This window comes from Poecilia reticulata, linkage group LG23, assembly GCF_000633615.1.
Source record: "Poecilia reticulata strain Guanapo linkage group LG23, Guppy_female_1.0+MT, whole genome shotgun sequence".
NCBI lineage: Eukaryota > Metazoa > Chordata > Actinopteri > Cyprinodontiformes > Poeciliidae > Poecilia > Poecilia reticulata.
Genome location: NC_024353.1, coordinates 17,151,360 through 17,174,172, shown reverse-complemented (window position 1 = coordinate 17,174,172; position 22,813 = coordinate 17,151,360). Strand labels below are relative to the sequence as shown.

The 22,813-nt window shown below is 39.9% G+C and overlaps 1 long non-coding RNA gene across 1 annotated transcript in view; it reads right to left on the bottom strand.

Moving 5' to 3' along the window:
- The window catches only part of LOC103459719 (uncharacterized), a 45,790-nt gene extending 23,300 nt beyond the window's left edge, over window positions 1–22,490 (bottom strand). The window contains exon 1 of the long non-coding RNA XR_532799.2: window positions 22,233–22,490. This is a non-coding gene — a long non-coding RNA (uncharacterized LOC103459719). The remainder of the gene's footprint in view (window positions 1–22,232) is intronic.
- Window positions 22,491–22,813: the final 323 nt, after the last annotated feature.

The following is a 22,813-nucleotide window of genomic DNA, read 5'->3' as shown; positions in this document are numbered from 1 at the left end:
CAGAATTGCTTCTTGCCCATTTTATATTGTTCACTGCCAATTAGCTGGCTGGAAGAAATGGTTCCAACATGTTTCCCTAGTTACAAAGAACTAATATGACTGTTTGGAACAATATTTAGTCAAAAAATGTACATAAGTCAAAAAATGTATTAGCCAAGTTGTAACCTATCCCCACAACCGATACGCATTAGCATTAGCATTAGCATTAGCATGAGCATTAATCGTGTGAAAAAGTAAATATCTACCCAAAATGGCAGCAGCGACAAACAAACGTGGATAGGAGAAGCAGAACTCTCAGACCTGATCATTCATCAGACACAACTCAAACTTCTTCTGTGTTGCAGTTTAGGAACAAACTAAGTGCGTGTTCAAACTTTTACCTACAACATCAGAGCGCCTTGTGAAAAAACTGGAATAATATTACTCACACACATAGCCCAAAACCCAATCCAGCAGTAGATCAGACAATCTCAACTACCAACCTGAGAAGCAGCAAAGCGCACAATGACACTTCAGTCCATTCTGACGGTTCTCTCTGCCGTCTAGAACCCGTCTGGCTGTGAATAAAAACTATGGCAGCCTGAGTTGTTTTCTCTGTTTTCCTTTGACCTCCTTCCCTGTTTTACTCTCCTCGTCTTGTGGCGTTTGACATCACAGTTCAGTCTGTGCTTTGTGCAGTCATGAATGAAAAGAGGAACCTGAGTCACAGATACCAGTAACACTCACCAACCACAAATACACATATGCAGAGCTTTTCATGTAAATATATCACTATTGTTTTACCTCTGGAGAAGGAATGATGGCAGTGAAGCAAAGGAACATGCAATCAACCCTACGTACAAACATACAAACGGATTTCATTATTACCTTCCAGATGGATGCAAGTTGAAATAAACCCAACTTGCTAAAACAGTGAAATTAAAACTCAAAGTAAAAAAAAAAAGAAAATCAGTAGATCTCACCAGAGAATTCAAAAGGGAGGAAAGTCCCACTTTGTCAAAGGTTCTTCTTAGAATAACCGCTGAGAGCATCCTCCAAAAACCACGTCACAAGAACACCGACACTTTCACATCATCGTTCGATACCAGGACCAACAAACTTTATGCAGGGAGGAGTCAGGCAGAAACATCCTAAACTTAGTCATAGTTTTAGAATCTTTTTTCTGCAATAAGGTGAGATTTACACATCAGCACAGAGATGAAACTGTCAGAGTTGGAAGCTAGATGTCAGGTGGCACAAAGAAGAAAAACAAAGACATGGATGAAAAGCGTTACAGGAAGCTGTCAGGATGCCAATACCAGTTACAGAGAAACAAGAGCGAATGGGAAGACATGCAGCTGCATCTCAATAAATCATAAAGTCAGCATTCATTTATTTCAGAAGTTAACAGATTAAATTTTTACTCTCAGGGACACCTAGAGCTGTAGTCTACACCAGAATGTAGAACAGAGTTTGTTTCTCATTCTGCCTGTGTACCATTTTCAGCCAGACTTTGTTCTTCCACTCAACCTTCCATTGCTTGGATAAAGCTGTTTGTTAGGAGCCGTCGTTAGTCTGATGGTGAAACAGGCAAATCAGACACCTTCTCAATATGGAGCAACCATGCTTAAAGTTTTATAATTCCACTCGTGATCATCCATCCATCCATCCATCCATCCATCCATCCATCCATCCATCCATCCATCCATCCATCCATCCATCCATCCATCCATCCATCCATCCATCCATCCATCCATCCATCCATCCATCCATCKGGGGTCGGGTCGCAGGGGCAGCAGCTTCAGAAGGGAGGCCCAGACTTCCCTCTCCCCCAGCCACTTCTTCCAGCTGCTCCGGGGGAACCCCAAGGCGTTCCCAGGCCAGCCGAGAGACATAGTCCCTCCAGCGTGTCCTGGGTCTTCCCCGAGGCCTCCTCCCGGTGGGACGTGCCCAGAACACCTCACCATGGCGGCGTCCAGGAGGCATCCTGACCAGATGCCCGAGCCACCTCAACTGGCTCCTCTCGACGTGGAGGAGCAGCGGCTTAAAGTTGAATAATTCCACTCGTGATTATTCAAAAGAAAACTTCCCAGGTGTGTGTGAAGCCGCTGCAGCGCTGTTCTCTGAGGAGTCAGCAGTTTAAAGAACAAGAGCTCAAAATCAGATAATGAACTCCACAACCTTTGGGTTTCCTGTGATGTTTCTTTGATGCTTAGTTCATGATTTACTGGGTTCAAAAAATTTACCACAGAAAGAGTCAGAGATCACCTCAGTCATAACTCACCAGAAGCATTAATGCAAATGGATATGAAATTACAACAGACTAGAACAGAAATATGCTTTATTGTCCCACAGCGGGCTGCGACAGACTGGCGACCTGTCCAGGGTGCTCCCTGCCTCTTCCCCGGAACGTCAGCTGGAGATAGACACCAGCAACCCTACCGACCCCAGTGAGGGACAAGGGTGTACAGACAATGGATGGGTCCCACAGCAGGGAAATTCAGCAGCATGGAGGTATGAGGGCTCACAAAATGATCAAAAAGAGTTAAAGTTATTTAAAATATATTATAATTTTAATTTACTGTACAATAAGGAAAAGATTACAACATCAAAATACAGACAGTCTGATCCAAGGAACGGATCAGACTGTCCATTCCTTGGATAAAAAGTATAGTATAATATACTTAGTATTTATATTTTTATCTGTACATAATGTGCATGTGAATCTGTGCATTAAAAAGACCAGCAGAAATGTTATTTAAAACGAGTAAAACTGCAAATAACTGCAAATATCACATCTATAGATAAAGGGTTTTTAATACAGAGATATTATAGGTGTAATCATAGGGAAGATAGCTGGGTGAATATTGTTGTTGACAATATCCACCCTTTTTGTGCACATCCTTCACAAAGAGGTTAAGTTACCAAATGTCTTTGCTAAAGAACTGTCTGTAGTGCCTGTATTTGAGCACATGTGTAGCAAGTCAAGTGGAAGGAAAAAATGTCCCAGAAAATGGTGCAAAGCAGCAGGGATAACCACAGGTGCAGAGATGCAGATTGAACTTTCCAACAGAATTTGGCACCAGTCCACCCAGTACCTGTTTTGGTGAAAACAGCATCACTGTGCTGAAGTGACAAAAAACAGGTCTGACCCAAACCCAATGGAGAACCAGCTCAGCAGAACCACAGGCTGACTGTTACTGTGCCACTCTGCATTACTGCAGTAACCTCTGGAAAAAATGTGTTTATGTTGAACAAACTGAGCTCAATAAACTTTTCATATTTTGATGTCTGCATTTGATTTGTAAAGATCTATAGTATATAAAATGAGAACATTCAGTTCAACTCTTCACAGAATCGTCTCCAGGTTCTCTGAAGCTCGTCAGAATATAGATCAGAGATAATCCAGGCAATCTAAGATAATATCAGTGGAACATAAAATAGGCTGTTGGATGGGGTTGGTGGGATTTTTGAGAAGAATCTAATTGAAATTTTTATCATAAAGCAAACTGAAATCCAAGGAATATTTTGTCAATGTCACCTGAGTAAGAAGTGATATGTAAAATGTGTCCAAATCCAGGGACGTAATCCTTCCTTAACCAGGCTGGATGTGAGCGACTGACACTGGATGGTCTAGTGTTCAGATATATTCCTCCTGTCTCATTAAGGTCTTCCAGCCGATGAGCAATCTATAAAAAACTTGACATGTCAATTCTGATTTTGGCCAATATCAATTTCTTTTGTCTGAAACGTCACCAAATATAGCAACAAAGTGGCTAAGTTGGCAATAGTGGAGTGATTGTTGTTAGCTGTACATGTGCAAACATGTGGCATCAAGGCCGATTTATAAATCAAGTCCTGGTCCTGTCATCTACCAACCATGGCGGTGCTAAACACAAGCTCAAATTCTTGCTGTTTTCCTATTTTCTTAATTATTTAATGCTTTCTTACTTAAATAATTAAATGAATGGATAAAAATAATATATAAAGGATATAAATTACAAAACCTATATGTAAAAAAATACTACAGCCTGACAACACAACATCTTTAAAGCTTTTAAGTTTTGAGCCTCTAGATTTTAACAAACATTTAAAACTGTATTCCTGTCCCACTGTGTCTTCAGATTTGTCCACCACTGATAGAAAAACTAAAATCTACCATTTGGTCTAAAGTAGCGGTTCTCAACGTGGGCGGTACCGCCCCCAGGGGGCGTTCAGAGGACGGCAGGGAGCGCTTGCGAAATTTTTACAAAAGGGGGGCGTTTGGTCGAAAGTAAACTTTACACCTTATATGCACAACAATGCCAGTTTAGACTTTGAGCAACTTGGTAAAATTGTATTGTGTAACATTAAATCATGCTTGGCTGCAACTGTATCAATGGCAGCTCTTCTTCTATTCAATATTTGTAGCTTCTTGGCGCAGCTCCGCTCCTGCTACTGGTAGCTTCACCGCATCAGTTCAGCGTTACACCGGCTGATGACATTGCTGTGATTCACTTTGTCTGGTATTTATGTAGGCTACATATGTTTTGGCAGTTCTGTGATCATGTCAAAGCAGCAACTTATATTGAAAGGTGTTTTATTTCCGTTTGAAGGATGCCCTCTTCCATGGAAGGCTAACAGAAAATCGCTCTTACAAACATGTAATTACTAAAATCACGATACCCTCACTGTGTATCCCTCTGAAAAATGAACCCATTTAAATAAAGAAATCCCTCCACAGGTGATACCACGATAGAGAGCGTTCATTTTATAGCGTTAACACCGGTGCTGTAAGTGGTCCGGTATGAAACGGGTGTGATAGAACAACGGTACCACAGTACTTTTAAATTTCAATAATCGGAATACCGCAATTGTTTCCGTTGTTTTAAAAGGTTTATGTCAGTCTGCCTTTTCCCCGTGGATACGTTTCCCGAACGCTTTGCACCATAGGGAATTAAAAAAACAAACAAAAAAATGAGGCGCACATTGTGCAAAACTCTGAAACAGGAGAAGCGGAACATAAAACGGAGCAATGAACTAGATATGAATTATGGCATAAAAACAGAGAATCCAACGCTGAACAGTGAAAAATCAACACATGATGTGGCGCAGCAGGTGATGAGTGAAGATTACTGGTGGTGAGCGTCAATAAACGAACAAATAAATCTAGCAACAGGAAAGAAACTAAAGTGAACATAGCAATAAACCAAGAGAGGATAATACTAATCAAAGGAAACTAAATGGAAATGAATGAAAAACAAAATGCAAGAATAAACTAAGAAACTAAAGTAAATACAGAGGAATAAACTGGTATGGCAAGACCTTTTGAGCAATACTTAATACAGAGGACTGAATGGCATTAAAGACACTATTTCCAGATAAAAGGTAAAATAATATTGTTGCAGTGCCATGGGTTTGTTGAGACCACATCTAATACTGAGAATAAATATATCTTACAGACCATAACAGTAAATAACTTATCACTTATTTATGTTTTTAATTAGATTTGATATATTTTAAATTTTTCAGCTTCTTCCACACTTTCAATTTGACTCATTAAGATTTGATTAAGAACCAGATTTGTTCTTTGTAATTTCTGTCCAGTAAAACTATTAATCTGATAATTCATTAGACAGATTTATATAAAGATATAATCCATGTTTCTATCTCATATTTGTATGACATTAAAAGGATCTGGAACTTTTGTTTTTCCACTGAAAGTTCAGGTTTGCACAATGAATGCCATGTGGGTGAAATTTTATGAATGATAATCTGATGTCCCATTCTCCTGAAGGCAGCACAGAGCTGCACCACCAGAAACCGACAAACACTGAAGAGAAGAAGAGCTATGATTAATGTAGTTACAGTTCTATCCATGTTTTAATGTTGCAGAGCTCAGTCGTTTTGCAAATAGATCAAAGTTTAAACTGGCATTGTTTTACATCTTTTATCTGGTCATTTTGTGGAATATTTAACAACTAGAATATGGCAAAGAATACGAATATTTTTTCCACTCTGGCTGCTGTTAGGCCTACCAACTTTAAGTTGAATGTCAAGTCATTGCATTTTTCTTAGACACCTGTGAAAAATAATTTCTATTCACATGGCTTTTTTATTCTCTGGTAAATTATTTTTGATGGTAAATACAGAACCAAGCATAAAAATCAAAACGTCTACAGTAGTGATAGTAATATTAATAATAAAATAATAAGTGCAAAGCAGCCCACAAATTCTTTGGTGGGGGGCGGTGAGGGACCCGGATAAAGGCTAAGGGGGCGCTGGGCCAAAAAAGGTTGAGAAACACTGGTCTAAAGTGAACCTTTGGATAAGGTGAGCTCAGTCTTCACTTCTCCGTATCGTCTTTCTCCCATTCAGTTTGATTTCTCTGGTAGAATTTGTCACAGTGCCAATCAGCGAACAGAAGAAGTTGTGAACAGTGATGTTGATTTTCTTTACTGTTTCAAAATTAAAGTCTGCCTATATTTTGGCAGTAGTAGTGTTAGAAGTGAAGAAAACAGCTGCCTTATTCAGCATGGCACTTCCTTCTTCGCAGTGCAGGATGGTTGTTTACAGCACAGACAATTTCCTGTAGGCTTCACAGTGTTGAACTGCTGCTTTACATAGTGACTGGGAGTCCAGGAAGCAATCGTTTCTCAATAACCGAGAGTCCAGACAATCTGGACAAAGCAGAGCGTAGAACTAGGGGCTGGTTTTCATCAGATTAGGGTGGGCTGTTCCAGACTTTTAAATTCGGGAAAAGAAGGACGTTTGTTAGGTGCATTTACAGGAGTCTTTGAAGTTGGACAGCTTTTGCACTTCTGTGACGTAACCAGCCTTAGAAGGATCCAGCCCTTACATGTTGACACACCCAAAGAATAACAGTTTCTCAATAAGCATTCCATCCTATTACAGTCTGTTTCCTCCTGACAAAGTACATGCCGTCCAGAGCTTCTCTTATTACTTTAGATGCTGATGCTGAGCTTGCTTCGCAACTCAACTGAACGAATCCACCACAAGCCAACAGCCACATTATAAACTATCCTCAACAGTGAACTTAAAGCAGACCTCGAAGGCTTAGTGAGCAGAGTAGATCGTCTGATTGTTACACCAACAGAAAGAATCATGTCAGCTTGTGAGTACTTGATGCACATCTCAGTTTTTTCCACATAGTCTGCTGATTGTTGAACATGAAAGTTAATTTCTCTCATTAGCATTTTTGCTAAACTTTGGTACTCAGAAGCAGATTTGGACTGTCGGAGCGATACGAGGATAGATCTGCTTAAACTTCATCACAGAAATTCAACTGACAATATATCTGAAAGAAGTGAACGCAAGATTTGAATACGACCAAACTAGTTAAATATAGCCAAACCAAAATAGCTGCCGCACTCGACAGACTTCATTAAACTGCACGTACAAAGACGCATTTTAACAGCAAGCCAACAAATTCACAAGAACTTTTCAGAAGTACGTTGTTAAAACCACAAACTTGAATGTAATGTTAAGGGATTTTATGTGACCAATAAAAAAATAGTGCTAGAAAATTCCCTCTCAATTACTTATGGTAATATAACAGCAGTGTTCCTGGCAACGTTACAAGACAGTAATATCATGATCGAAAATCACTCATTGATCTATTAGATGATGACCATCTTGACAAATATTCCTAAATAAATCCTGACTGTATTAAACAGCTAAAAAAGGCTTTAACGTCTTTAGTGAAACTGATATATTCTTCCTGTGGTTGCAATAAGTGAATTAAATGGGTTTCAAAATAGGAAAAGAATTCATAATGTTGTGGCTTAATTTAACTCAACTTCAAAGTGCTAACTGGGTGTTTCCAGGTCATCCTCCCAACATCCCTAGTTCAGTAATAACACGAAACCAAAAGTGTCCAACATCAGCACTGACTACAAGTGAAACTTTCTACTCTGTGTTCACATTTTAAATACGTAGACATGAGCAATTTCACCATTCTGTGTTCTCAAAGAGGGAAATAAAACCTTCCGGTAAGCAGGCTGTTGTCTGAAACAAAATGAGACCTCCTTCATGTTTCACAAGGGGATAAATTAACAATAAAAGCCTCTCAGTGACACATTATGAGCGAGAGTGAAACTGAGTGAAAGAGGTTCAATAATGGTCTTAGATTGCTGATACATCAGCAGCTCGTGTACTTTTTCATTTAGCAGAGTAGGGAGCGAGCACGGCTGTGGTTTAACCAGTAATTACGGGCTCACAGAGGTTAATGCTGCCGTTAGAGATGTTCTGGGGACAAGTTTCAAACTGACTACGATGAAAGATACACTTTAATACATTGAAAGAATCAACATATCTATCTAGCTGATAGATTCTAGAGAGCACTGTTAAAATAAGCGCTCTGTAAACGGTTCTGTATTTGGGTCAGCGAAATAAATGCGAAACAGTCACATATCTAAATTTTGCTGATTTTAGTTAATGTGCAATCCAAGATGGGTTTTTGGGTTTAATTCATCGTGTTCACTGGTTGGTACACTTTGCTATTCTAATTTGTCTGTTTCCACTGTAAAAGTGGCCCATAAAGCTGACCAGTACTGCATCATTTCTCCTTCAGCTGTAGGTCCATAAAACCATAGCGTTAGTGTGGAGGCGTCACGCAACACAGAACATTGATTGGGGGGAAAGAAAAATGTCACTGGTTGGATAAGCAGAACATACTAGCTTGTTGTTGCACAAGTATGACGTGGGGCATCATTATGTGTTGAGTTCCCACCGCCTGCCCATGAGAGCCCACCTATTGGTGCAAACGCTCTACTGAATGTACCGGACCACAAAGTAGCAGACCACACCTCACCGACCCGTACTGCCCAATTTATTGGTTTTTACTTATTGCACAGAATTTTAAATTCAAAACCCGAAACACATGGCAAAATAAAAGTGATGTTTGAAGTCAGCAACTTCAAACAAAAAGGAACTTCCATGCATATGTATGCATGAAAGTTTACCCTTTACTGTTCTTAATCTTAAGAACAGAACCTAAGTACCTAAGTAAGATCACCTTTGTCTTATATCACCTTGATTGTTGAAATCCTTTGAAATAAATGCTAACGCTGAACATATACTGTGCACAATCCAGTATGTGTGAATAAAGGCATCTTGAGTCACACATGTTGGACTGGGATAGCACTGTTCAAGTCCAAATCACACAAGTTAGAGACAAAAAATTCACAGGAACAAGACAGGATGTGGGAAAATTAAAAATCACTCACTTTTTATAAATGGGGGAAATGATTCACACCAGGAAACACTCAAGTCTTCATCACTGAGTGGCCTTCAGTCCATATTGATACAGGACTCGGTTCACTGTGGATAGTGGGATTCTCACACTGTCATGCATTTTCCAGCAACACGGGATCATCTCTGAGACACAAACCTTGTCTCCTTCCTGAACTGTTTGGACATTCAGCCAAGGAAAAAATATATTATTTGTGTTTTTTTACAGTGTATGTGACTCTCATTCTCATATAAGTGTGTCTTTTTTGACCAATCATGAAAATAAGACCTGAGTCAGGCTAACATTAGCCTCAAACTGGTTTTATCATCTTCTGCGTAAATGTGTAAAGAGGCAGCTGATGCCAACAGTTCAGTTTTCTTTTGATTTGTTGTGAAAAACCAAAAAACAAAACAAAAACAAAAAAAAAAAAAAAAAAAAAAACTTTGAATCTAGTTTATTCTTGGGAAAGAAAAGTGAATTAGCTGTTGGTGGAAATGAGAGCCGTCATCGTCTAAGGGCGAGCAAACACTCAGCTAGATAATAAAAGCCAGTTTATTAGGAAATGGCTTCTGTATGCTTCAATGGCACCTGACCTGCCTGTGTGGTTGCCATGGAAGCACGACATAAAAGACAGAGCTTCTTCCTTTTTGAGTGGACTGAGTCAGAAAAAGACATGCAGATCAAGGTCAAGTCAGACAGCCGGTCGTTCAGCGAGATCAGGGGACAGAGTTGAGAAGTTTTCATCTGCTTTTCACTGATCAACTCTGGCTGCATGCTGCCTTGTCTCTTACTGTCTCCTCCCACATGGCGCCTTCCCAGGTCACTGCCATCCCTGTCACTCTTCAATAAGAAAGTGATTCCAAATCTAATAAACATCTCACTTCCAAGTTTCATTAATATTACACTGGAAAGAAAAAAAATATTCACCTTCAACCAAAACTCTTGCTATTCATGATCAATTAAACTTTTGTATTTTAATGTGTTATATGTTGCCAGTTCCATTCATATTTGTCTTGATTTGCAGATCCTGCGTGACTCCTCTGCATTTTTTGGAAGCTAGCCGGAGCTAGTGGATATTGTTCACAATTGATTTGATTGGCAGCAGACTGCATCCCTGGATTGGTTTGTGGATTTACATCACAAGATGAGCGAAGACGGGACCTGTGGAAGAGCGCGTGAGGAGCCAACCGGGCGGCGCAACCTACGACGAACAAATACGCAGAGAGACTTCAGAGAAACTGACCGCTTAAGGGTACACGCGCAACATGACATCATCGGAGTATCAACCACAGCTCCTGTGCATTTACGGTCCGCCCATGTTCACACCCACATAACAGTGAGGAACAAACTGCCAGTGGAGACACACCCAACTTGGCTAGAACTTAACGAACTTAACCAGACTTTCACTAGTTGGAGTGAGATTTGACAATGGAGAAAGGGATTAAAACTCTCAGTGGATGGTTTCTGAAAGACAAATGGCCGTATTGCTTTCTATTGAGGGATATCAGACAAAAGGGACTTTTTATGCCATACTTTTCAGATTTTTTCCCAGAATTAAAAAAAAAAACAAAACAAAACAACAACAAAAAAAATAAAATAATAATTTGTTGCAACATTTGAAATAAAAACTTTAGATGAGCCCTTTTAGAACTGAAAGGAACTAGAATCCCTTTAAAATCAGAGCTGCTTCCTACTGTAACATCCACGGATGCAGATAAACTTGATAACCTCCCATGAGTCTAATTTCTTCTTCATCGTCTATTTTATTTTATTTTACTTGTAAAGCCTGACTGAGGTGCTAGGAGAGAAATCTGCACACACAGCATCTTTGAGACAGTTTTCATGATGATTCCTCAGTTGAGCAGCAGAGAAAAGTCTTCATGTACTTCTTTCGTTTATCATTGCTTTCTGACTCATAAATTTAAAATGAGCTTAATTAAGGCCACTCCACAGCAGGGGAACACTCCTTGACATGGTGTTAATTGAAATAAGCATCCTCCCTCTGTCATGGTCTGCCCAGTTCCGTCAGCGATCATCTGAGGCCACGGCTCAAAGTACGCATGAAGCTTCTGTTTAACATCCTCACACACCTCCAGCTCACAATTACATCATCCACAGCACCACAGATAAGACTAGGCATACACACACACACACACACACACACACATATATCTTTATAGGTGCAATGAAGGGGTAGAAGACCAGCCATGTGTGATGATTAGCTCTTAAAACGTACACAGTTAGTACCTTACACTGCCCAAATGAGTCAGAACGAACACTTAGTGTTACTTTTTTGCACGTCGTTCCCATCTAGTGGTGGTAAAACACATAGCAGGTGGGGGAGAAACAAGAAGAAACACACACAGCGGGGTATATTTATCCCCCCGGGTGCCGAAAACGTAAACCCTAATAGTAGCACACTCACTTCTGAAAGCTGTGTGTTTGATTTCCCCAGGCTAGGGCCACTCACAAGCACGAACACACAAACACACAGCTATTATGTAACCGAGAGCCAAGCGCTGCCATGGAAACGATGCAAGGAGCATAGTGGAGAGGAATTACAGACTAGACAGAGAGGGAAGCATGCAAGGAGAGACAAATATAAAGCTTTTAGTGTGAAGTCAAAGGAATCACTTGAAAGATTTCAGCTGCTGGTCTTAATAATTTGCATGAACGTGATTATGACTCCATCTTTATAACTGGAAATATAAACACATCTGATAAGTAAGTAACCTACAGAGAACAACAGTTCAGCTCTAAACACCCACAAGTTGTGTTATGTTTTCTCCCTAAGTGTCATACTTTTATCTACATATTTTATAATGTTAAAGGATTTAGGCCCAGTAAAATTGTTCATTTATTTGAATATTTTATTTGCTTCGAATGAACAAATTAAAAAATAATAAAATCAATCCAAGGAATGCACAATATGTTGTGATTAGCATCGGCGTACGTTAGAATATTTTCAACATATCGGTATCATTGAGTAAAACTGGGCCAATATTAACAGCCAGCGTTTATTTCCATAACATTGCTGTGTGCATGTGCTTGAGACGGAAGGGGAGGAGTTGGCCTTGTGGTGTTTGCTTTAGCGTATAACAGTGAGTGTCATGCAGTGCAGGACGGTGTGGTGTTTAACTGAAGCAGAGAAGAAATGTCAACATGTCAAAAATGTTTTCATGGCTTCAAAAGGTATAGAAATGTGTGAATACCAGTTTTCACCCTAATACAAATATCAAGTATTTGAAAAACATTTTCATATCACATCACTGCATCCCTAAAATAAATTCAGTGCATCGAATAGGAAATATTTTCAATAATGGATCAAACATCTAGATAAGAAATATGGAGAATTGTAATGATTTTATGTGGTTTTTATTGTCTGGGAACAGTCTATTAATATTTCATCAGCAGCCATCAGAGGAGCCGCTGACATCTCACTGACGCAGTGAAGCAACAAGCTCCTTTTACATGGGTGCAGCTATGTATGTGTGTRTGTGTGTGTGTGTGTGTGTGTGTGTGTGTGTGTGTGYGTGYGTGYGTGYGTGYGTGYGTGTGTGTGTGTGTGTGTGCGCGCGTTTGCGTGCGTGCGTGTGTGCGTACGTACGTACATGTATGCATGTATGCATACAAATTTTAGTCAGTGATTTCACAGAAGAGTTATGGATTCAACACTTTTGAATGACAAACTCAACTTTTGATGAAGTGTGATGCTGAGAGCCAGCTGCCCAGGGAGGCCAGTGCTTGTAAACAGGTGAGTTGCTGCTGTATGCAAACCAATAAGATGCAAAAAAAAAAAGCATTTCCGCTGCAATTTTGCAAAATACACCAATTTCAATATGGCTGCAAAACCACCTAATCCAAGTGCAAAAACATTTGATTTTATTGAAACATGAAATGTTTCATTAAGCAATCCATTTTTATCTATTCATTCCAATTTGTACAATTTTATGGTCAATAGAAACAGCTAAATATCTTTGTTTTTGGTCTCATCAGGAAGAATATTGTGATTGGCTATAACAATCAATATATTTGGATAAAAAGGAAGAAGTTTACAAGACATAGGATGCCATCCCAAAACAGGAAGTGGGTCTAATTTAAAGTCAGAGAATGTGAAACAATTTTTTTTTTCCTTTTCACACAATTTACGTAACCTTCTAGTTTCAATTGTATTTGCTTAAGGACTAAAAGTCCAACTAGAATGGGCAGCAGAGGCCCCATCTGTAGGCGATAACATTTTACTTTTCAATGACGGAGAGCCCAGCAAAAAAAGCTGGCCTTGCTTCTAAAAGCAGTTTCTATTGTTCTGTATCTTGGAAAGGGCAGAGCTCCTTTCAGGGAAACTCGTCTCTTGCTGTTACATCAGGGAGAGGCACAGGAAAAGAGCTATAAATGGCAAGTATCCCAGGTCAGTTTCTCAGCTCAATCTAGGACAGTCAGCATGACGTAAAAAACCCTTAAGGAAGACGGGAGTTGTTGCACCGCTCATCAACGTACACAAGAGGAAGTGGTTGACAGAAGATGAAGAAGTTGTACGTATCCTTTTGTGTATTTCTGGGTCTAAGAAACACATGGCCCACATCAAGAGATTTTCTGAGAAAGCAATCGTTCTGTGTGTTGTTGTTGTGAAAACGCAGCAACCAAAGACAACGCTTTGGCACGATACAGCCCCGGAGCAAACTACGGTGCCACGATAGACACACCATGAACTATGATGGATTCTATTGAGATTGTGTGTGATAGACCTACACATAGTGGTCTATTTGAAGGTATTCAACTTTAATCCTGTACAAACACCTGAGTCAAATATTCAGGTCGTTGGCAGAAGTCTGGAGAGCCTGTCTCCATACTTAGGAAGTAATTCAGCCATTTGATTTATCATCTTAAAGTTGCAGAACAATGGCCGTTGACAACTGGATTGAATAGCCTTGTAGCAGAGCATAACAATTCAGTCTGACATTGGGCTATATGTGCATTTAGTTTTTAATTAATAAAAAGAAACATGCATACTTTTTCCTTCCATTTCGTATTTGAACAAGAGGTAGTTCAAATGTTGACTATCTTCTGTCCATATTTGGGAAATGAAGCCATTTCCCAAATATGGTCTGTTACATAAAATTCCAATAAAAAAGACATTTGTGTTTGTAATTCAATTCAATAAAAAAAAAAAAAATTATCCCTAAAGGAAATTAAACATTGTTGTAACTCAAGAGTATTCAAAGAGTCGCTGTGGATAGTCATGCTGGGGACAGGAAGCATCTCTGCTAATTAGAAGAAGCCTCTGACTGAAAACCATTGCTGAGTGACAGTCTCATGAATGTCATGACATGATAACAGTTCGATTTACAGGCAACAATCCATAGCAACATGTTCTGGATGACACAACCAGTTTCTGGCAAGTATTGGTAATCTTCTCTTTAAATCATAACTGTCCCAAAGCAAGAACAAAAATACAAAATGCAAAAATGTTCAACTGGTATTAATACCTTTTGAACCCAATACACACAGAGACACAGTTGGTCCATTACATTTAGTAGCAGTTGGGAGAAAAACTAAAGATTTCCCTTTAAAAACGATAGAGGACATCACTGAAATGACCAGCAGACTCAGCTCTATCACTGACACTGACAAATAGTTCAGTAATTGTTTTTTTAGCCTTTATCCATCCTTTCCTTCCCAGTCTGTTTCCATTCACGCCCAGAGACTCCATTTCTGACAACACAGAGCCTGAAAACCAAGAATTAGGGTAGGAGGAGGTGAGAGGTGTCAGGTTGCCAACAGATGTCAGTGCTCTGCTGCTGTTTGTGGTGATCTGTGGTTTCAAGAAAGAGCTAAAAGCTGGCCATCTGCTTGGAGAGCATCACTTGTTTGTTCCAGAAAAGGTCAGTGTTGGTTCTGGATGGACGGAATTGACCATTTTGAACACCACACACAGATTGATGCACCGTAGGATACATGATGCGTTTTAGGGGCTTTGTCCTGTTCTCATCAAAGCCACTATAGAATGAGTAGCATAGCTGCATTGGTTCTTGTGACTCCCTCATGCCTTTGGCCTACTTAACAACGTTGTAGTAGACTCCAGCTAACTGATAGCTCCTAACCTATTGAGCAGTTTAGTGTCCAGGTGGAACCAAAACTATCTGCAAAAAAGGGAAGTAAATATTAATAAAAGCAGTGCAGATATCTGTAACAAGAATGGGTGGATCAACATCCAAAGTACGGTGTCAAACAGGATAAGACCAAATTATCTCACATCCATATCTAAAGAAATGGCTCAAGGTACTGAGGTAACTTGGGATCAACTTGGCGCAGCCCACTGTCTTGGCTTTCTTTAAAACGTGAATCACCCAAACCCTGACTTGAGGTGCAAGAGGGGCTTATTTTAAACTTGCCATGGAGGTCCCACGCAGTGCAACACAGAGGCACACAAGGACACATCGCCACAATCACACAGAATTTAAAGAGGATTAACAGAATTAACAGAAGATGTATGTTTTTTTCTACTGAGTTCTTTGAGAAATTCAAACCAAATGGACTGGTTCACTTTGACCGAACCGAGACCAAGGTTTTACAGGGGAACCAGAGTTCGCCTCTTTGATCCTCATCAAAGTTCGATTATGCATTCACATTTCCCCAGAACAAACTGAACGTTCTGGGCACAGGTGACACTAAATTTCTTAACATGAACACAAAAATAACCAAATATAAGACCACAGAACCCTAAGTCCTAAACTGTACCAAACTCAATCCCAGTCCTACATACAGTGACAGCTGTTAGCCAGAGAACCGTTATGTTAACAGTCTTCCTCATGACTGTTATGGCCATAGCAGAAAATTTTAGTTTTAAAAACTTTATTTTTTACAACTGTAGCATTTGACAACAATGCCTAATCAATTTGTTGCTTTGTGTTCCTCTTCAGTAAATACATGTGAATATGGGTTAGTTTGATTGGTGAAACATTCACCCTGCTCTGGGTTATATTTCCGATTTGTCTATGACCTATTCTTGTTAAGTTGCTGAGAAATAGACTGAACTTCTTTTTTTTGCATGAATGTATAGTAGTTTGTCAGTCAACAGGACATAAAAATATATGTCATATAATATATTATTTGATTTATAATAATCAAATAAGATGATTATACACCACTACTAGATGCCACACTGGCCTCATGTTAGAGTCGAGTTAATTGGTTTTTAATAACTGTAAGCCATAATGATCAAATGGAAATGAAACAAATCCTTGAAATAGATCACTCTCATTTTCAGGAGATTGTTCCTCCAACATTACTCTCAGATACTACAGATTATTAGACAGCCCACTGAACCTTCGACAAAATGTCTCAAGAGACCGTCCTCCTCAAGCCACTAGCCTTCCTCAATTGAGGCTAAAGTTCACCCAGGAAATATTTGAGGAGTGGAGCTGTTATGAAATTGGAAGTCTCCTCCAGCCAGAGAGGGCGGTCAGCCAAAAAATAGATAGTCCGTGTTAGAAGAGGCTAAGCTGGACAAACAAACGCCTGTGTGTGTCACTACTGCTACACACAGTGGTGGGTAAACATGTTTCATAATCAAAACGTGCTGTCGTTCAACTTGCACCGTCATTTTTACTGCTTTGTTCACGACAGGTCCAGCAGCTGCAGAAGGTCAACGACCTCAGTAACCAAGAAAGCGGTCCGCTCATTAGTTCCTTTGGTTCATTTCTTTCTTCTCCTCGCCTTATATCCGTCTCCCTTGCTCTGCAGCAGTGTAATGTCAGCCCTGCGCTGCCTCCTGCGTCACTTCCCCTCCCAGTCGCCTGTCATGTAAACACAAACACGCCCCTGCACACAGGCGGCTCTGACATATGAGCTCAAAGGCACATGTACAAAAACACTCAGTCACATGGCTGCTGCTAATTATGACCACACAAACCCAGCGGAAATTCTACTTTCACAGCTGGCTCTTTGAGCTCCAATAGCACACACAAAAATGAAGTGGGAACCATTCGTTTTAATTATTCAGAGAAAAAAACAGCCTCATTCTCTCATGAGTTTTTAATAACGTTGTTTTATAAAGAACTGGAGAGGGAGCGTTTTTGACGAGAGCAAGACAGCGCTGTAAGAACACTACTGTGCTGTATTTTTGCCTTTTCATCATGTTTTCTATCATCAAACTGATTTTAGTATCAAAGAGAACCTGAAAACATAAAAAAATGCAGCCTTCAAATGTTGATTTAATAAAGGTGTAACATGGCGGGGAATCGAAAATAAACAAGACAAAACGACGGCCATGGTGCAACAGAAAGTCTGGTGGAGGCTTTCTGGCAGCAGCAGAGATGTTTTCGTATTGTTTTGTTTTTTGTATTACCACAAACTATTATCACTGGTTCTACCCAGTCGGCCATGTTTGTTTGCTCTGAACTCTAGTTTGGTTTTGAGAGGTTTTGTGAGATTTCCCATCTGACATCTGAATGTTGGTGAGTGAAATTAGATTGTGTGTAGGTAGTGTGTTCCTCCTGCCATCCACACATTCTGTGACAAAACCTCTTACCTAAGAATATTGTATCGCAGTGTGGGGTCTCTGGTTTTGAAAATTGGTCAACAATTTTGAAATCATGCTGTGTGAACCAGGCATTAAACCAGGATTTTCTGGTAGAGAGCAGAAAGCATGGCTCCATCACTATTCAAACAGGAAAGCAGTCCCAGATCACACTGCCAAAACCATGATCTACTTTAGATGTGATGTTCTTCTTTTGAAATGCAATGTTAGCTTTATGTCTGTTGGAATAGGACACACACCCTCCAAAACATTGTATAGAACAGAACAATTTTATCAGAGCCTGAGAGACCATAAAGAATCTTTATGATCAGGCCATCTCGATTCAAGATGTTTACTTTTGCTATTCTGAGATGGTCTATTGTAGATGAGTCATTGAGTAACTCTGATTGGTTGTCCACTCCTGGGTCTGTTCTATACTGTCCCATAATTTCTCCTTTTGTATAATAACTCTTATGGTGGTTTAGGATTAGCTTTATTGCCTTTTCCAGACTGTTCAATGCCAGTTACCTTGCTGAACTTCCTGAGGCTGGACCGTGATGTGCTGGTTTTTGAGATCTTTCAGCCTACTTCATGCGATCAGAGAATTTCTGTTTGTTCTAGATTCTAGCAGTCTGGTAGTAGTCAAACCTGGGTTTGACAAGTTTAACTGAACTCAGATGTAACAAAATATGTTTAGAAAAGCCCTGCAGTTATTCATAATTAACTAAATCCCGTGGGATTGGACATTACATTTTAAAGGTTGGGTTGACTTCGGAAACTTAAGTTGTTATTTTGACAAGATCTGTCTTTCATTAAAATGTGTTGAACTGAAACATTTAAAGGAGAAAAAAACACTAAACTGGAGAAAAAAGTTTCTAAAAAAAAACAAATTAGTGAAAATGGAGAATGAATCACATTCTTTAGACATTTCCTGAGGGGATTCCCAGGGGTCAGTATTGGGTCCCAATATGTTTATTCTTTATATTAATGATATTTTCAAAATAAAAAGTGATTTGTTTTTGCATATGACACACAAATAGTTTGATTTGTGGAGATGATTACACAAGAAACATAAATCAGTGACATGGTTTAATAAAAAAAAGTTAATTTACTGTCAGCACAGTTAACAGAATTAAATGTAAAATATAATTGTTTTTTTTTCAAATCCCAAGAAAAAAATCAAAAACAATTATAGCAAAATCTAGACTTATTTCATGTGACTGAGGTCAAACTGTTGTGTTCACAGCCAAACAGACTTTAAAAACAAACTGGAAGAAGAGTTAAAAGGAAATAAAGAATCTAAAAAAAAATCTAAGACAGAAATGGCAACAATTTATCCAGAAGTTAATGTAAACAAACCTATATTATTATAATTATTCTTTAAAAAACAAAGAAAATGTCGCATCCAAAACTCAGAATAACCAGAAAAACTCAAATTAAGTCTAATTTATGTTCAGGAGTCCAAATAAATGTTTTTTTCTTCTGTCTATTCAACAGCAGAGCAGCGGAATTTAAAGATGCAATTCTTTGGCCAAACCGAAGACCAAGAAAAGAGTTTGCGAAAATATGTTTTTTGGGTATGAAAATCATATCAGTTTGGAAACAACATATATACAGGAATATTTTAATTACAGATAAGGTAAAGTAAGTACATATCAATCAATATTGATTCCAAATACTTTTCTTTCTTTCTTACTGCAGCCTATCTGGGATAATGTATATATGTTTGGCATATAAAGCAGAACTTGTGGAAAATACAGAAAAGAGCTGCAAGAATAATCAACAATGTTGGAATATATGAACAAGTCATTTAAAAAGTCAAAAGTTTGTTGATCTGGTCAAAAACAATATGGCAAAAATAATGTTTAAAGTACAACAATCTTTTGCCTGTCAGTGTAAACATTGTTTTCAGACAAAGATGGAAGCTTTAATCTCAGAAGAAAAATATGAAGAAAAATTTAAGATCAACATGAGAACAACTATGAAAGCACTTACTGTATCTGGAATGAAAAAGTTCAGGAACCCATTATATAATTTTCCTCACTCTCATATTTTCCAATCATGACTTAAATAACTACAACAAAGTAAAGCCCCATTTGACATTCAACAGAGCAGAGGAGATAACAAAACCTCATATGTCCATCTACATTCAAACATAAAAGCTCTATTTGCTAAGACAATAGGGAAGCAAACACTGAAGCAGCGCGCTGCACAGTCTGTGACGCAGATTGGAAAGTCTGTGATCAGTTAGCACAAGCAAGTAGCCACAAAAACACACACAGATAAACAGGAACACAAGTAAGTCAAACAGGCAGAGGCTCGTTGCTTCTAGACTCCGCTGAAACACTCCAGCCATTCCAAACATGTCAGTAATCTGAATTCTGGGCAGATTGCTGGCTTTCTGCATGTTTAATATTCCCAAACAATGCTGCTGAGAGAGGAAGTGAAAGCCTCTAGAGGTGTGAAAGTTTGCTTCACAAGCATGATGGATTTCCCTCCCTAATAAGATCTAACATAGCAGGATTAACTGGTCAATGGTTGTTACTGAATGATTATTGTTAACGTTATAAGGGCTGGAGGGGCGCCGGCGCTCGTGTTCTGCCTCACTCAGGCTTGTCAGGACACAGCTGTGGATTTGTTTACGAGGGGAACGACATTCAAATGATGAAAAACATAAACCAGTGTGCAGGGGCAGAGGTGATGCAAACCACAGAGCTTCTGCTGCAGAACGAGCAGCCAGAGCACGAAACACTGGAGAATCAGATGGCTGAACGTCGTCACTGTGTTAATGTAATGCATTCTGAGAAAATATGCTGTCAGAGCTTCGCGATGCCCTGATGGTGCAGAGTTATGTAATATCTGCCCTGGATGAAAAAGCTAATAGCACACAATTTCACAGTTGTGAGTGTGTTTAGGTGAAAGTATTTAGTTTGATTGTGTACGTTGCACAACCGTCTTGTGGCTCTCAAGCTGTAGATTTTAAGGAGCACTTCCCTAGCAGTCATGGATGGCGCTGTTTGTTTTTGTTGCCACCTTCAATATTTCCAAACAGCCAAGTGAATCTCATGTCAGAGTGACAGGACAAAATAAAAACAGCAGGCTTCTTTCAGCCAGCTGACTGCAGTGCGCAGCAGGAGTTTTGGGAGGAAAACTCTATTCATCTGAGCAGAAACAGAAACCGCTTTTGGTTTTGTTTCCAACTTCAACAGATGCTTTGTCAGTGTTAACGCCATCACTGCTTTGGTTGGTCATGACGAAGAAAGAGCTGAGTCAACGTACAAAATGTAAATATGAAAAGTCACAGCAGCCTGGCTTCAGCTAACCAGTTCAGGTTAATAAACCCAGGTCATTAGGAATGAGCTTTATCTGCTGAAGAAAGATGCTGCCCTTTAAGAAGCGTTTGAAAAAAAAGGTGCAAACATTGACACGCAGCACAAAGTAGTTAATTTGAACTTTTATTTGTTTATGTTTAATTAATCTATTTATTTAAGTCCTAGCTGGTAATTTTACATCTTTTAACTGTCTGAGCCTAATATGTTCTGAAGACAAATTTTATTTTGTTACGCATTTAATTTATTGTTTCTGTTGTTTTGTTCATTTATTTCGAATATTCAAAATGTCTTCCAGTTACAGAGTTAAATGTTCCTTGGAAATTAAAGTTTATCGATCTGTGAGAGGATGCATCTGAATTATTATGGCTTTAGCAATGCATTAGTTAAAAATGGTCACAAACGACTACATTTATTGCATTTATTGCAACATTTTTCGGGGACAATTTTACGTCCAGAAACATGATCCTATCACTAAGCTATCGTCGGAAAAGTTAAAAGAAATAATTGCTTGAATATATTACATTGCATAATGAATCATCTAGCGTTTTTTTATTATCATTTAATACAGGGAAAATTCAATTCCTCTGGTTGTGTTGCATTTAAACCATTTCAGCTTTGAGCGGCTGTCCCTTTAAAAGTGTTTCCGACGGCCCTGGTTGACAACTAAAAAGATGACACATGTAATCCCTGTATCCGCCTCAGCCATTCATTCTAAGTGGAGACAGCGGCGTGTTGTTAGTTTTCGGGAGCTGACGCTGGTAGCGAGTCGCAGGATGTTTCCAGTCCAGCCACAAGCGTCGCCTCGGAGCTCTTCAGTGAAACGCTCCCCCTCCCGCTTCCCCCCTCCCCAGTTGTTTACTCCAAGTTCAATTTCTATCTGCGCAACAGCACCTGGAATGCGGACACTGGCGACCACAGCGACAACACACACTCATGTGGTCAGTGTGTAGCACTATAAAAGCTCTTGTCCCGCAGGATGACTGCGCATTTCCCTGAAAACTGTAAGAGAGAGAGACAGAGAGAGAGAGAGAGAGAGAGAGAGAGAGAGAGAGAGAGAGAGAGAGAGAGAGAGAGAGAGCGCAAGCCGACAGATGTAGGCTGTCCCTACAGCAGTGTAGCGGCGCGCAGACGCACCTGCGGCAGCGCAGCAATGACAAATAACTTCACTCACGTTGAAGGCTGCTCCTCCTTTCCGGGCCCGCTCTCTGTTTTTTACTGGGTGCGAAGGTGCAGTCCCATCCCATGTCCGCCCGCGGTCCGGCCCGGTTCGGTTAGGTTCGGCCACGCTCGCTCCTCCCGTTCGCACTGACAGCAGAATGACTGCGTACATTTCCGCCCCGTTCTCCATCAGCTGAGAACTTAGTGCGCTCTCCGGCGCAGCGCTCCTGCCTTTTCATTATATCATGTCCATGTGACACACCAAGGTCTCACTCAGCTGAAACTTAAAGGGACCTCTCCTGTGATGGCGCACCGCGCGCGCTCGTGGCGGGCGGTGCGCGTCCCGGACGGCCCGAGATGCTGCGGGCACCGGCAGGAGTGAAGCAGCAGTTTGATGCTGCTGATCAATAAGGAAGTTAGCTGTCAGAGGACAGAGACTGGATGGGAAGTCTGCCGAACTGACGGTGCTCTGCAGACTTCGCCCTTGTATGGAGGACGAAAACAGACATCATTAAAAATAAAAGCAGAAATGTATATTTTATTGTTCGTTGGTGCAGCTCCCCATAAACAATGCAAATCATATTAACGTTTTCT